Source organism: Coregonus lavaretus (assembly GCF_964263955.1).
Source record: "Coregonus lavaretus genome assembly, chromosome: 24".
NCBI classification, from domain to species: Eukaryota; Metazoa; Chordata; class Actinopteri; order Salmoniformes; family Salmonidae; genus Coregonus; species Coregonus lavaretus.
The window spans coordinates 28,417,048-28,434,418 of NC_140011.1; the positions used below are offsets into that span (position 1 = coordinate 28,417,048).

At 43.9% G+C, this 17,371-nt stretch overlaps 1 pseudogene across 1 annotated transcript in view; it reads left to right on the plus strand.

Annotated features, from left to right (window-relative positions):
• LOC311099813 (amine oxidase [flavin-containing]-like) overlaps positions 1 to 15,720 on the plus strand; it is a 131,321-nt pseudogene extending 115,601 nt beyond the window's left edge. The window contains exons 12-13 of the transcript in view: positions 13,223 to 13,561; positions 15,704 to 15,720. The product of the transcript in view is annotated as an amine oxidase [flavin-containing]-like (transcript). The remainder of the gene's footprint in view (positions 1 to 13,222; positions 13,562 to 15,703) is intronic.
• The last annotated feature ends 1,651 nt before the right edge of the window (positions 15,721 to 17,371 follow it).

Below are 17,371 nucleotides of genomic sequence, written 5' to 3' on the forward strand. Positions count from 1 at the left end.
AGTTGTGTTGTGACAAGGTAGGGGGGATTTACAGAAGATAGCCCTATTTGGTAAAAGACTAAGTGCATATTGTGGCAAGAACAGCTCAAATAAGCAAAGAAAAATGACAGTCCATCATTACTTGAGGACATGAAGGTCAGTCAATACGGAACATTTCAAGAACTTTGAAAGTTTTTTCAAGTGCAGTCGCAAAAAACATCAAAAGCTATGATGAAACTGGCTCTCATGAGCTACCTTTGCTGCAGAGGATAAGTTCATTAGAGTTACCAGCCTCAGAAATTACAGCCCAAATAAATGCTTCACAGAGTTCAAGTTACAGACACATCTCAACATCAATTGTGAATCAGGCCTTCAAGGTCAAATTGATGCAAATAAACCACTACTAAAGGACACCAGTAAGAAGAAGAGACTTGCTTGGGTCAAGACACGGTGTGGGTGAACGGATGATCTCCGCATGTGTATTTCCCACCGTAAAGCATGGAGGAGGAGGTGTTATGGTGTGGGGGTGCTTTGCTGGTGACACTGTCTGTGATTTAACCAGCATGGCCACCACAGCATTCTGCAGCGATACGCCATCCCATCTGGATTGGGCTTAATGGGACTATCATTTGTTTTTCAACAGGACCTCCAGGCTGTGTAAGGGCTATTTTACCAAGAAGGAGAGTGATGGAGTGCTGCATCAGATGACCTGGTCTCCACAATCCCCCAATCTCAACCCAATTGAAACGATTTGGGATGAGTCGAACCGCAGAGTGAAGGAAAAGCAGCCAACAAGTGCTCAGCTTAGTGTTGAAGTCGGAAGTTTACATACACTTAGGTTGGAGTCATTAAAACTAATTTTTCAACCACTCCACAAATTTCTTGTTAACAAACTATAGTTTTGGCAAGTCGGTTAGGACATCTACTTTGTGCATGACACAAGTAATTTTTCCAACAATTGTTTACAGACATATTATTTCACTTATAATTCACTGTGTAACAACTCCATTGGGTCAGAAGTTTACATACACTAAGTTCACTGTGCCTTTAAACAGCTTGGAAAATTCCAGAAAATGATGTCATGGCTTTAAAAGCTTCTGATAGGCTAATTGACATCATTTAAGTCAATTGGAGGTGTACCTGTGGATGTATTTCAAGGCCTACCTTCAAACCCAGTGCATCTTTGCTTGACATCATAGGAAAATCAAAATAAATCAGCCAAGACCTCAGAAAATAAATTGTAGACCTCCACAAGTCTGGTTCATCCTTGGGAGCAATTTCCAAATGCCTGAAGGTACCACGTTCATCTGTACAATCAATAGTACGCAAGTATAAACACCATGGGACCACGCAGCTGTCATACCACTCAGGAAGGAGACGCGTTCTGTCTCCTAGAGATGAACGTACTTTGGTGCGAAAAGTGCAAATCTATCCCAGAACAACAGCAAAGGACCTTGTGAAGATGCTGGAGGAAACAGGTACAAAAGTATCTATATCCACAGTAAAAACGAGTCCTATATCGACATTACCTGAAAGGCCGCTCAGCAAGGAAGAAGCCACTGCTCCAAAACCGCCATAAAAAAGCCAGACTACGGTTTGCAACTGCACATGGGGACAAAGATCGTACTTTTTGGAGAAATGTCCTCTGGTCTGATGAAACAAAAATAAAACAGTTTGGCCATAATGACCATCGTTATGTTTGGAGGAAAAACGGGGTTGCTTGCAAGCCGAAGAACACCATCCCAACCGTGAAGCACGGGGGTGGCAGCATCATGCTGTGGGGGTGCTTTGCTGCAGGAGGGACTGCATCATGAGGAAGGAAAATTATGTGGATATATTGAAGCAACATCTCAAGACATCAGTCAGGAAGTTAAAGCTTGGTTGCAAATGGGTCTTCCAAATGGACAATGACCCCAAGCATACTTCCAAAGTTGTGGCAAAATGGCTTAAGGACAAAAAAGTCAAGGTATTGGAGTGGCCATCACAAAGCCCTGACCTCAATCCTATAGAAATTTGTGGGCAGAACTGAAAAAGCGTGTGCGAGCAAGTAGGCCTACAAACCTGACTCAGTTACACCTGCTTTGTCAGGAGAAATGGGCCAAAATTCACCCAACTTATTGTGGGAAGCTTATGGAAGGCTACCCGAAACGTTTGACCCAAGTTAAACAATTTAAAGGCAATGCTACCAAATACTAATTGAGTGCATGTAAACTTCTGACCCACTGGGAATGTGATGAAAGAAATAAAAGCTGAAATAAATCATTCTCTCTACTATTATTCTGACATTTCACAGTCTTAAAATAAAGTGGTGATCCTAACTGTCCTAAGACAGGGAATTGTTACTAGGATTAAATGTCAGGAATTGCGAAAAACGGAGTTTAAATGTATTTGGCTAAGGTGTATGTAAACTTCCGACTTCAACTGTATATGGGAACTCCTTGAAAACTGTTGGAAAATAATTCCAGGTGAAGCTGGTTGAGAGAATGCCAAGCGTGTGCAAAGCTGTCATCAAGGCAAAGGGTGGCTATTTGAAGAATCTCAAATATAAAATAGATTTTGATTTGTTTAACACTGTTTTTGGTTACTACATGATTCCATATGTGTTATTTCATAATTTTGATGTCTTCACTATTATTCTGCAATGTAGAAAATAGTAAAAATAAAGAAAACCCCTTGAATGAATAGGTGTGTCCAAAGTTTTGACTGGTACTGTACATGTATCTATCCTGTTGCCTAATCACTTTGTCCCTACCTATGTGTACACATCTACCTGAATTACCTCGTACCCCTGCACATCGACTCAGTACTGGTACCCCATGTATATAGCCAAGTTAGTAGTCATTGTGCATTTATTCCTCGTGTTATACATTTTTTATTATTTATTTTTTTCTCTCTCTGCATTGTTGGTCTACACCTGTTGTTTACAAAGCATGTGACAAATAAAATGTCATTTGATTTGATGTAGGTAGGTAGGGGTAAAAGTGACTAGGCAATCAGGATAGATAATAAACAGAGTAGCTGCAGCATGTGTGAAAGAGTGTGAAAGTGTGTCTATGTGTGAGCTCGGCCCCAGTGATGTACTGGGCCGTACGCACTACCCTCTGTAACGCTGTACGGTCAGATGCCAAGCAGGTACCATTCTAAGCGGTGATGCAGCCAGTCAAGATGCTCTCAATGGTGCAGTTATAGAAGATTTTCAGGATCTGAGGGCCCATGCCAAATCTTTTCAACCTCCTGAGAGGCAAGAGGTGTTGTCGTGCCCTCTTCACGACTGTGTTGGTGTGTTTGGACCATGATAGGTCCTTAGTGATGTGGACACCGAGGAACTTGAAGCTCTCAACCCGTTCCACTACAGCCCCGTCGATGTGAAGGGGGGCGTGCTCTGCCCTCAGTTTCCTGTATTCCACGATCAGCTCCTTTGTCTTGCTGACGTTGAGGGAGAGGTTGTTGCGTGGCACCACACTGCCAGGTCTCTGACCTCCTCCATTTAGGTTGACTCATCGTCGTTGGTGATCAGGTCTACCACCGTTGTGTCGTCGGCAAACTTAATGACGGTGTTGGAGTCATGCGCGGCCACACAGTCTAGAAGGGCACTCAACTAGTAGTGCACTGACTCAGATGACAGATGATTGGTTAAAATAAATGGATAATAAGATGATAGTTGGAGCTGTATTGTTAGATTTCAGTGCAGCCTTTGATGTTATTGATCATACATTGTTATTGAATGAACTCACTTGCTATGGCTTTACATCACCTGCCACCACATGGTTGGAAATGTATTTATCCAATATAACCCAGAGATTGTTCTTCAATGGAAGCATCAGATATGTACAGTGCGGTTTCCCTCAGGTCAGTTGCCTTGGGCCATTGCACTTCTCCAGTCTTTCCCGGTAGAGGGTTGACAAGTTTAACTACATCTTTTGTAGTTTTTATGAGAAATATTACTGTGATGAAAATTCCAGATTGTCTGCATAATCAAAAAAAAATTCAGCTCAGACACCCATATTGTACAGTCGTGGTCAAAAGTTTTGAAAATGACACAAATATTAATTTTCACAATGTCTGCTGCCTCAGTTGTTATGATGGCAATTTGCATTTACTCCAGAATGTTATGAAGAGTGATCAGATTAATTGCAATTAATTGCGAAGTCCCTCTTTGCCATGAAAATGAACTTAATCCCAAAAAAACATTTCCACTGAATTTCAGCCCTGCCACAAAAGAACCAGCTAACATCATGTCAGTGATTCTCTCGTTAACACAGGTGAGAGTGTTGACGAGGACAAGGCTGGAGATCACTCTGTCATGCTGATTGAGTTAGAATAACAGACTGGAAGCTTTAAAAGGAGGGTGGTGCTTGAAATCATTGTTCTTCCTCTGTTTACCATGGTTACCTGCACGTGCCGTCATCATTGCTTTGCACAAAAAGGGCTTCACAGGCAAGGATATTGCTGCTAGTAAGATTGCACCTAAATCAACCATTTATCGGATCATCAAGAACTTCAAGGAGAGAGGTTCAATTGTTGTGAAAAAGGCTTCAGGGCCGCCCAAGAAAGTCCAGCAAGCGCCAGGACCATCTCCTAAAGTTGATTCAGCTGCGGGATCGGGGCACCACCAGTGCAGAGCTTGCTCAGGAATGGCAGCAGGCAGGTGTGAGTGCATCTGCACGCACAGTGAGGCAAATACTTTTGGAGGATGGCCTGGTGTCAAGAAGGGCAGCAAGGAAGCCACTTCTCTCCAGGATAAACATCAGGGACAGACTGATATTCTGCAAAAGGTAAAAGGTTGGACTGCTGAGGACTGGGGTAAAGTCATTTTCTCTGATGAATCCCCTTTCCGATTGTTTGGGGCATCCGGAAAAAAACTTGTCCGGAGAAGACAAGGTGAGCGCTACCATCAGTCCTGCGTCATGCCAACAGTAAAGCATCCTGAGACCATTCATGTGTGGGGTTGTTTCTCAGCCAAGGGAGTGGGCTCACTCACAATTTTGCCTAAGAACACAGCCATGAATAAAGAATGGTACCAACACATCCTCCGAAAGCAACTTCTCCCAACCATCCAAGAACAGTTTGGTGACGAACAATGCCTTTTCCAGCATGATGGAGCACATTGCCATAAGGCAAAAGTGATAACTAAGTGGCTCGGGGAACAAAACATCGACATTTTGGGTCCATGGCCAGGAAACTCCCCAGACCTTAATCCCATTGAGAACTTGTGGTCAATCCTCAAGAGGCAGGTGGACAAACAAAAACCCACATATTCTGACAAACTCCAAGCATTGATTATGCAAGAATGGGCTGCCATCAGTCAGGATGTGGCCCAGAAGTTAATTGACAGCATGCCAGGGCGGAACTTTGTGAAGACCAATACTTGTGTCATTCTCAAAACTTTTGACCACGACTGTACATGCCCCGCAAGACATCCCAGCAGGGGTCTCTTCACAGTTCCCAAGTCCAAAATGAATTCACGGAAACGCACAGTATTATACAGAGCCATGATCGCATGGAACTCCCATCTCCAATTACTCAAGCAAACAGCAAAATTACCTTAATAAAATTGATTAAACAACATCTCATGGAACGGCGGGGACTGTGAGCGGACACAACCACAAACACGCACACACAGACACACTCTAACACACACTGTCACACCTATTCCTGCTCCCTCCATCCGGCGCTCGACGTCGCCGGTCTACTAACCACCGGCCCTGGCTTCATAATGACGCACACCTGTTCCCCATCATTATGCACACCTGGTCGTCATTCCCTCCTTGATTACTCCCCCTTTATTTAGCCCTCAGTTGTCTTCAGTCACTAGGTGTTATTGTTTTCTCTCAGGTTCAGTACACTCCTCATGTTTGTTCATCTGCATCGGTTCTTTTATAAACTCACCTTGTGCACCTGTTTCCTGACTCCCGGCATATACGTTACAGAATATCACCTCAACAATATAGAAGCAGCAGAAGATTCAACTCTCTTCCAGACGGTTAACGAACAAGGTCATCTACTCCATCAACACCATGACCAGCTGGCGAAACTGGGTACGGCCAGAGAGGAGGTCCTCCGCGTTATCCACCGCCTCGACACCACCAGCGAGGTTCTCCATTCCTCTATCAGAGGGCCTCCTACCATGGGTCGTCACAGTGAGCCAGTTCCCCAGCCTACCCAGCCGTCTGCCCAGGTCAGCAATGCCCGACTATCCCTTCAGGAACAATATGACGGCACTCCATCGAAATGCTGTGGCTTCCTACTCCACTGCTCCCTCTATTTCGCCTATCAGACGGGAGCCCCCACCACCGAGAGGTACAAGTTTGCCACAGTCATTTCCCTGCTGACCGGATGGGCGTTGGAGTGGGCTACGGCCATCTGGGAGAGAGGAGAGGAGGAGCTGGATTCCTATGAGAGGTTCATGGCTCTGTTCAGGGCGGTCTTCGACTATCCTCTAGATGGCAGAGAGAGAGGTGAGCAACTTTTCCAGCTCCGGCAGGGTGCCCAGACCGCTGCGGAGTACGCCCTCACCTTTCGGACTGTGTCAGCTTCCAGCGGATGGAATGAGGCAGCGTTCCACACTCTATTCCACAGTGGACTGTGTGAGGAGGTCCAGACAGAGTTGGCATGTCGGGATGACAATATTTCCTTGGACACTCATCTCAATGGCCATCCGTCTGGATAACTTTCTGCGGGGGCTCCGGTGTCCACCTCGCCACTCTCCTTTGGTTGTCCTGAGGCAGAGCATGAACCCATGGAGGTAGGGGCCACACACCTCTCTGTAGAGCGGTGTCGCTGGAGACAGCTGGGGCTCTGTCCCTATTGTGGCCAGAAGGGGCACCAGCTTCAGTGCTGTCCGGTGCGCCCTAACCCCGGGTCCACCAGAGCAGCGGGGCGGCCCCGTGACCTTCCATCTCCCAGGTTAGGCGTGAGTGTCCCATTTTCATAGTCATTTTCAAACCCTTTACAGTTCCTATTTCACTGGCTGGCTGTCCCTCGAGTTGACTCCGGTGCCACTGGGAACTTCATCGACCAGGCCCTCGCCTCCTCCCTGAACTTAACCTCATACCCGCTCTCCTCTCCTTTTCCTATCCAAGCTCTGGACACACGACCATTGGGATCCGGCACAGTTACACACATCACTGCACCACTCACCCTCACTGTGGGACCCATGTACCAGAAAAGCCTTCCCTTCTTTATCACCTCCACACCTGTACACAAGGAAATCCTCGGCCTCCCGTGGCTCCAACGTCACAATCCAACCATCACATGGTAGAGTATGAAAATTACCGCCTGGGGACCAGGATGTCAGAGGACCTGCTTTCCCGTACCCTGTGGTTCCACGCCAGTTGAGGGCCCTGTGAGTGTCCACCAGCCTATTAATCGGTCATGCTGTATTGTTGGCCCCGTGTGTTGGGATGTACATGTGGACATCCGCCAGGCTCTGGAGCGGGAACCCACTCCTTCCACCTGCCTTCCGGAGCGCATCTACGTTCCCACAGGGATGAGAGATCGGTTGTTGACGTGGGCACACACATCTCTCTCCACTGAACACCCAGGTATCACTCGCACTATCTCCGAAAAGTACTGGTGGTCCACCATGGCGCAGGACGTCACCCACTATGTCAACTCATGATCCATATGTACTAAATCCAAATCTCACCGGCACACTCCAGCAGGGAAACTACTTCCTCTTCCCGTGCCTCAGTGGCCCTGGTATCATTTGTCCATAGACTTTGTAACTGATCTCCCACTATTATGGTTATCATTGACAGATTCCACATTTTGTTACATTACAGCCTTATTCTAAAATGGATTTAAAAAATAATTATCTTAGCAACCTACCCACAAAAACCCATAATGACAAAGCGAAAAATAGGTTTTTAGAACTTTTGGCAAATGTGTATTTATATATAAAAAAAAGAAATACGTTATTTACATAAGTATTCAGACCTTTTGCTATGAGACTCGAATTTGAGCTCAGGTGCATCCTGTTTCCATTGATCATCCTTGAGATGTTTCTACAACTTGATTGGAGTCCACCTGTGGAAAATTCAATTGATTGGACATGATTTGGAAAGGCACACACCTGTCTATATAAGGTCCCACAGTTGACAGTGCATGTCAGAGCAAAAACCAAGCCATGAGGTCGAAGGAATTGTCTGTAGAGCTCCGAAACAGGATTGTGTCGAGGCACAGATCTGGGGAAGGGTACCAAAACATTTCTGCAGCATTGAAGGTCCCCAAGAACATAGTGGCCTCCATCATTCTTAAATGGAAGAAGTTTGGAAACATCAAGGCTCTTCCTAGAGCTGGCCGCCCGGCCAAACTGAGCAATCGGGGGTGAAGGGCCTTGGTCAGGGAGGTGAGCAAGAACCCGATGGTCACTCTGACAGAGCTCCAGTGTTCCTCTGTGGAGATGGGAGAACCTTCCAGAAGGACAACCATCTCTACAGCACTCCACCAATCAGTCCTTTATGGTAGAGTGACCAGACGGAAGCCACTCCTCAGTAAAAGGCACATGACAGCCCGCTTGGAGTTTGCCAAAAGGCACCTGAAGGACTCTCAGACGATGACAAACAAGATTCTCTGGTCTGATGAAACCAAGATTGAACTCTTTGGCCTGAATGCCAAGCGTCACATCTGGAGAAAACCTGCCACCATCCGTACGGTGAAGCATGGTGGTGGCAGCATCACGCTGTGGGGATGTTTTTCATTTCTAAAAACAAGTTTTTCCTTTGTCAGTATGGGGTATTGTGTGTAGATTGATGAGAGAAAAAAACATTTTCATCAAATTTAGAATAAGGCTCTAACATAACAAAATGTGGAAAAAGTCGAGGGGTCTGAATACTTTCTGAAGGCACTGTATATTCAGTACCAGTCAAAAGTTTGGACACACCTACTCATTCAAGGCTTTTTCTTTATTTTTACTATTTTCTACATTGTAGAATAATAGTGAAGACATCAAAACTATGAAATAACACATATGGAATGATGTAGTAATCAAACAAAGATGATCGTGGACTTCAGGAAACAGCAGACGGAGCACGCCCCTATCCACATCGACGGGACTGCAGTGAAGAAGGTGGAAAGCTTCAAGTTCCTCGGCGTACACATCACTGACAATCTGAAATGGTCCACCCACACAGACAGTTTGGCGAAGAAGGCGCAACAGCGCATCTTCAACCTCAGGAGGCTGAAGAAATTCGGCTTGGCCCCTAAGACCCTCAGAAACCTTCACAGATGCACAATTGAGAGCATCCTGTTGGGCTGTATCACCGCCTGGTACGGCAACTGCACCGCCCGCAACCGCAGGGCTCTCCAGAGGGTGGTACGGTCTGCCCAACGCATCACCGGGGGCACACTGCCTGCCCTCCAGGCACCTACAGCACCCGATGTCACAGGAAGGCCAAAAATATCATCAAGGACATCATCCACCCGAGCTACGGCCTGTTCACCCCGCTATCTTCCAGAAGGTGAGGTCAGTACAGGTGCATCGATGCTGGGACCAAGAGACTGAAAAACAGCTTCTATCTCAAGGCCATCATTAAATAGCCATCACTAGCCGGCTACCACCCGGCTACTCAACCCTGCACCTTAGAGGCTGCTGCCATATATACATAGACAATGGAATCACTGGCCACTTTAATAATGTAACACTAGTCACTTTAAAATGTTTACATACTGCTTTACTCATCTCATATGTATATACTGTATTCTATTCTACTGTATTTTAGTCAATGCCACTCTGACATTGCTCTTCGTAGTATATTTATATATTTCTTAATTCCATTCTTTTACTTTTAGATGTGTGTATTGTTGTGAATTGTTAGGTACTACTGCACTGTTGGAGCTAGGAACACAAGCATTTCACTTCACTCGCAATAACATCTGCTAAATATATGTATGTGACCAATAACATTTGATTTGATTTGATCTTTTAGTTTTATTGTTTGTATATCGTTGTATTTCAAATGTGTGCGACTGTCCTTGTCTACCAGTGTATCAGTGTTTTGTTACTTGTTGTGTGTTTTGTGGACTCCAGGAAGAGTAGCTGCTGCTTCTGCAAAAGCTAATGGGGATCCAAATAATCCAATCATTACTTGTTAAAGTACATATACAGTGAGGGAAAAAAGTATTTGATCCCCTGCTGATTTTGTACATTTGCCCACGGACAAAGACATGATCAGTCTATAATTTTAATGGTAGGTTTATTTGAACAGTGAGAGACAGAATAACAACAAAACAATCCAGAAAAACGCATGTCAAAAATGTTATCAATTGATTTGCATTTTAATGAGGGGAATAAGTATTTGACCCCTCTGCAAAACGTGACTTAGTACTTGATGGCAAAACCCTTGTTGGCAATCACAGAGGTCAGACGTTTCTTGTAGTTGGCCACCAGGTTTGCACACATCTCAGGAGGGATTTTGTCCCACTCCTCTTTGCAGATCTTCTCCAAGTCATTAAGGTTTCGAGCCTGACGTTTGGCAACTCGAACCTTCAGCTCCCTCCACAGATTTTCTATGGGATTAAGGTCTGGAGACTGGCTACTCCAGGACCTTAATGTGCTTCTTCTTGAGCCACTCCTTTGTTGCCTTGGCCGTGTGTTTTGGGTCATTGTCATGCTGGAATAGCCATCCACAACCCATTTTCAATGCCCTGGCTGAGGGAAGGAGGTTCTCACCCAAGATTTGACGGTACATGGCGCCGTCCATCATCCCTTTGATGCGGTGAAGTTGTCCTGTCCCCTTAGCAGAAAAACACCCCCAAAGCATAATGTTTCCACCTCCATGTTTGACGGTGGGGATGGTGTTCTTGGGGTCATAGGCAGCATTCCTCCTCCTCCAAACACGCGAGTTGAGTTGATGCCAAAGAGCTCGATTTTGGTCTCATCTGACCACAACACTTTCACCCAGTTCTCTTCTGAATCATTCAGATGTTCATTGGCAAACTTCAGACGGGCCTGTATATGTGCTTTCTTGAGCAGGGGGACATTGCAGGCGTTGCAGGATTTCAATCCTTCACGCCGTAGTGTGTTACCAATTGTTTTCTTGGTGACTATGGTCCCAGCTGCCTTGAGATCATTGACAAGATCCTCCCGTGTAGTTCTGGGCTGATTCCTCACCGTTCTCATGATCATTGCAATTTCCACGAGGTGAGATCTTGCATGGAGCCCCAGGCCGAGGGAGATTGACAGTTCTTTTGTGTTTCTTCCATTTGCGAATAATCGCTGCTTGGCGATGGTCTTGTAACCCATTCCAGCCTTGTGTAGGTCTACAATCTTGTCCCTGACATACTTGGAGAGCTCTTTGGTCTTGGCCATGGTGGAGAGTTTGGAATCTGATTGATTGATTGCTTCTGTGGACAGGTGTCTTTTATACAGGTAACAAACTGAGATTAGGAGTTACTCCCTTTAAGAGTGTGCTCCTAATCTCAGCTCGTTACCTGTATAAAAGACAACTGGGAGCCAGAAATCTTTCTGATTGAGAGGGGGTCAAATACTTATTTCCCTCATTAAAATGCAAAATAAATTAATAACATTTTTTACATGCGTTTTTCTGGATTTTGTTGTTGTTATTCTGTCTCTACCTGTTCAAATAAACCTGCCATTAAAATTATTGACTGAGCATTTCTTTGTCAGTGGGCAAACGTACAAAATCAGCAGGGGTTCAAATACCTTTTTCCCTCACTGTACCATCATACTCATTTTGGCGTCCCGTAATGTATGAAATTCACTTTCATTACAAGCACTATCAAATACTTTTTTCCCTCACTGTAGAACCCAACAGAATCAGTGGATTACCCAAACCTCTCATTATATATCTCATCCATTCCCATGAGATGCTATAAGATCACTGCATATTTAGAGGAGATGATAAATAATGTAAGAAACTGTAATTACTTTTAAGAGCTCCCCAATTAATGGAAGCCCTAACCAGTGAATGAGGTCTTTTTAATAAGTGAGAGAGTGTTTACCATCTATTATTGTGCAGGACAAACTATTTTTCTAACCTTCGTTATAACTGTGTGTCAGCTGGTGCTGAGGCTGAACAGCCCAACACATGCACATCCTCCACTCACATGTGAGTGATCTGTATGGAGAGAGGGAGAGACCATCCAGATGGTGAAAGGCACTGCGGGTAAAGTGACCTCAGAGATTCATGGATAAGTAAGCCTACACATCAATAATGCATTCAGAGTAAACACTGTGCACAGAAAACAGCCTCTTTTGACCGTGAGAAGTAACAAATTCACTCTCCCAAAAAAACATCCTTCAAAAAATGGTATCTGTTAGAACATCTGGACATTGTTTTTTATTGATAGTCAGCGGAAAAAGCTGCAAGTCTTGTGTAATAGTACCTAATTACATTTCAGAATGGAGTGTTCTACTACAGGCTCTCTAACATTTACATTTTAGTCATTTAGCAGGCACTCTTATCCAGAGCGACTTACAGTTAGTGAGTGCATACATTTTCATACTGGCCCCCCGTGGGAAACGAACCCACAACCCTGGTGTTGCAAGCGCCATGCTCTACCAACTGAGCTATAGGGGACAAGTAATATGAGGTGCTGTTTACTTGACAAGGGTTTAATATTGCAACACTCCAAGTACAACAAATATTTGTATGCCTGTGAGGGATTTCTTGCAAAGCTAATGTCTTTGTTTGAGAAGTTCTAGTGTTAATATCTCAATCAAAAGTAATACAAAATACTGTTGTGCTTATGTCACGGATTCAGCCGAGGCTGTCCCTCCTCCTTGCTCGGGCAGGCTTCGGCGTTCGTCGTCACCGGAGTACTAGCTGCTACCGATCTATGTATCGGTGTTCGACTTGTTCTGTCTTTATTGGTTACACCTGTTTCCCATTATGTAGTGATGTCTTCCCTATTTAACCCTATGTCTTACACTGTGTGTTGTGTGTGTTTGTTATTATTCCGGCTGTCATTAGTGTGCGGGGTTGTTCCCTCCCTGTGTGGAGGTTGTTGTTATTTGTTTTACCTTCGAGTAAAGTACGTCTTCCATTTCACTGACGCCCTGACAGCGTAGAGCATATTGTTAGTGTAGGTGTCACTCATTATCACTCAGATTTCATAGATAATCACCAGCCGCTTGTTTCAGGAAGCAAATAAATTGTACTCATCGATTAAATCTATTCCTATGTAGCATTGACAGGCAATGAAATAACCATGATAAACCTCTCAATGTGAAGACAGCTGGCAGGAAGTGGTAACTGTCTTCATGAACTCTCCTTCCCAGTATCCACTGGGCCGGCACGGAGATGGCCACCCAGTGGTGTGGCTACATGAATTGGGCAATTCAGTCAGGTCAGAGGGCAGCCCTGGAGGTCGTAGCCAGAATGTGCCCTTTCACCCTGACCCAGGAGGAGCAGGAAGCTGTGCAGGCTGCCCAGAACCAGAACCAGAACCATGACTCTGGACCATGCCAACCTACACCATCCATATCACATCCTATTGGCTCAGCCAAAGCTCTGCAGAGTCTGCATTGGACAGGCTCGGGAGTTAGTGCTGCGGAGGTTTGCTGCGTGGCAGCAAACCTCTATAGCTCACTTGGAAGAGCATGATGCTTGCAAGGATAGTGGGTTCGATTCCCGGGACCACCCATATGTAAAATGTATGCATATGACTGTACAGTAAGTCGCTTTGGATAGAAGTGTCAGCTAAATGAGATACACTGAGTATACCAAACATTAGGAACACCTTCCTAATATTGAGTTGCACCTGGCCCTTTTGCCCTCAGAACAGCCTCAATTCGTCGGGGCATGGACTCTACAAGGTGTCGAAAGCGTTCCACAGGGATGCTGGGCCATGTTGACTCCAATGCTTCCCACAGTTGTGTCAAGTTGGCTGGACGTCCTTTGGGTGTTGGACCATTCTTGATACACACGGGAAACTGTTGAGTGTGAAAATCCCAGCAGCGTTGCAGTTTTTGACACAAACCGGTGCACCTGGCACCTACTACCATACCCCGTTCAAAGGCACATAAATGTTTTGTCTTGCCATTCACCCTCTGAATGGCACACATACACAATCCATGTCTCAATTGTCTCAAGGCTTAAAAATAATTATTTAACCTGTCTCCTCCCCTTCATCTACACTGATTGATGGGGATTTAATAAGGGATCATAGCTTTCACCTACATTCACCTGATCAGTCTATGTCATGGAAAGAGCAGGTGTTCTTAATATTTTGTAAACTCAGTGTAAATACTGTGTGTGTGTATATACAGTGCCTTCGGAAAGTATTCAGACCCCTTAACTTTTTCCACATTTTGTTACATTACAGCCTTATTCTAAAATGGATTTAAAAAATAATAATCTTAGCAACCTACCCACAAAAACCCATAATGACAAAGCGAAAAATAGGTTTTTAGAACTTTTGGCAAATGTGTATATATATATATAAAAAAAAAGAAATACGTTATTTACATAAGTATTCAGAACTTTTGCTATGAGACTCGAATTTGAGCTCAGGTGCATCCTGTTTCCATTGATCATCCTTGAGATGTTTCTACAACTTGATTGGAGTCCACCTGTGGAAAATTCAATTGATTGGACATGATTTGGAAAGGCACACACCTGTCTATATAATGTCCCACAGTTGACAGTGCATGTCAGAGCAAAAACCAAGCCATGAGGTCGAAGGAATTGTCTGTAGAGCTCCAAGACAGGATTATGTCGAGGCACAGATCTGGGGAAGGGTACCAAAACATTTCTGCAGCATTGAAGGTCCCCAAGAACATAGTGGCCTCCATCATTCTTAAATGGAAGAAGTTTGGAAACATCAAGACTTCCTAGAGCTGGCCGCCTGGCCAAACTGAGCAATCGGGGGTGAAGGGCCTTGGTCAGGGAGGTGACCAAGAACCCGATGGTCACTCTGACAGAGCTCCAGAGTTCCTCTGTGGAGATGGGAGAACCTTCCAGAAGGACAACCATCTCTGCAGCACTCCACCAATCAATCCTTTATGGTAGAGTGACCAGACGGAAGCCACTCCTCAGTAAAAGGCACATGACAGCCCGCTTGGAGTTTGCCAAAAGGCACCTGAAGGACTCTCAGACCATGAGAAACAAGATTCTCTGGTCTGATGAAACCAAGATTGAACTCTTTGGCCTGAATGCCAAGCGTCACATCTGGAGAAAACCTGGCACCATCTGTACGGTGAAGCATGGTGGTGGCAGCATCATGCTGTGGGGATGTTTTTCATTTCTAAAAACAAGTTTTTCCTTTGTCAGTATGGGGTATTGTGTGTAGATTGATGAGGGAAAAAAACATTTTCATCAAATTTAGAATAAGGCTCTAACGTAACAAAATGTGGAAAAAGTCGAGGGGTCTGAATACTTTCCTTTTTCAGTACCAGTCAAAAGTTTGGACACACCTACTCATTCAAGGCTTTTTTTTTTTTTTTTGCTATTTTCTACATTGTAGAATAATAGTGAAGACATCAAAATTATGAAATAACACATATGGAATCATGTAGTAACCAAAAAAGTGTTAAACAATTGAAAATATATTTTAGATTTGAGATTCTTCAAATAGCCACCCTTTGCGTTGATGACAGCTTTGCACACTCTTGGCAATAAATGAAGGTGTGGCAGAGGTGTGTCCACAGATAGCCGTATTCTGAACTTGACGTAGCCCTTTCCTCCAGTCAATGACCAAAAGCGCCCTCTTTCATCCTCATGGGTGGAATGTTATTAATTTTTGTTTTTGTTTTTTAAAGATTCCCCCACTGGGTAACCAGGCCCAGCCAATCAGAATAAGCCACAAAATGGCTTTATTACAGACTGAAATACTCATCAGTATCATCAGCTGTCCGGGTGGCTGGTCTCGGACGATCCCGCAGGTGAAGAAGCCGGATGTGGAGGTCCTGGGCTGGCGTGGTTACACGTGGTCTGCGGTTGTGAGGCCGGTTGGACGTACTGCCAAATTCTCTAAAACGACGTTGGAGGCGGCTTGTGTTAGAGAAATGAACATTCAATTATCTGGCAACAGCTCTGGTGGACATTCCTGCAGTCAGCAGGCCAATTGCACGCTCCCTCAAAACTTGAGACATCTGTGGTATTGTGTTGTGTGACAAAAATGCACATTTTAGAGTGGCCTTTTATTGTCCCCAGAACAAGGTTCACCTGTGTAATGATTATGCTGTTTAATCAGCTTCTTGATATGCCTCACCTGTCAGGTGGATGGATTATTTTGGCAAAGGAGAAATGCAAATTTGTGTAAACAAATTTGTGCACAACATTTGAGCGAAATACGCTTTTTGTGCGCATGAAACATTTCTGGGATATCTTATTTCAGCTCATGAAACATGGGACCAACACTTCACATGTTGCGTTTATATTTTTGTTTAATAGTGATTTGTTTAAAACTACGAAGAATCACTCTGACCCTCATTTAGCCCACTGCACTAAAATGTTAATTCGCTAATAATTCTACAACCTTGGCACGCGAGGACACCATGAATAAGTGGGAAAAGCATCTACTTAATATTTTTTGATATAAATAACACCATTCTCCATGCACTATAATTCACAACTTGATAATAGCTATTGATAAGAACTAGGTAATTGGGTAATTTGTTTGGAAACGGGAATTGTAAATATAAATGACACTTGTTTTAGATATATTTTACCTTATAATCGCTGGAGACAAATGTGAAACCAGTCATATGGCAGCCAACTGAAGCATATCAACATATCAACTTTTCCACAGTAAAATTGATAAAATGCTGTGCCATTATGCAAAACTGTACAGTGGGGAAAAAAGTATTTAGTCAGCCACCAATTGTGCAAGTTCTCCCACTTAAAAAGACGAGAGAGGCCTGTAATTTTCATCATAGGTACACGTCAACTATGACAGACAAAATGAGGGAAAGAAATCAAAAAATCACATTGTAGGAATTTTTTTTTTTTTTTTTTTTTTTATATACTTTGTTTATTGAATTTTCAGTACCAGCATTTAGTAAATAATTGCACTTGAAAGTTATTTGGTATGAATATGGAACAACAATTTGAAGACAACGATACAGCAAAACATAGAGAGACAGACATGAAAGAAAAAATAGACATTAAATACATAAATAAGATAAAACACAAAAAAAAAAAAAAAAAAAAAAAAGGAAAAATATCTGTTTTGATCCAGTTGTTATAGGTCAGCTAGCACAGTTATTACCGTCCTTAACATCCGAGATGTCGTATATGCACATACCAGGCTTCTTACATCACCAATATATAAATATATATCACTCTGGAACTGCAGGGAAATGTATTCTTTTAACATAAGAAAAGGGAGCCCACTTTGCATAGAATTTGTCTACAGACCCATTGAGTGTCTGTTTTATTTTCTCCAACTTTATGCAATTCAAAATAGATTTAATCCAAAGAGCATG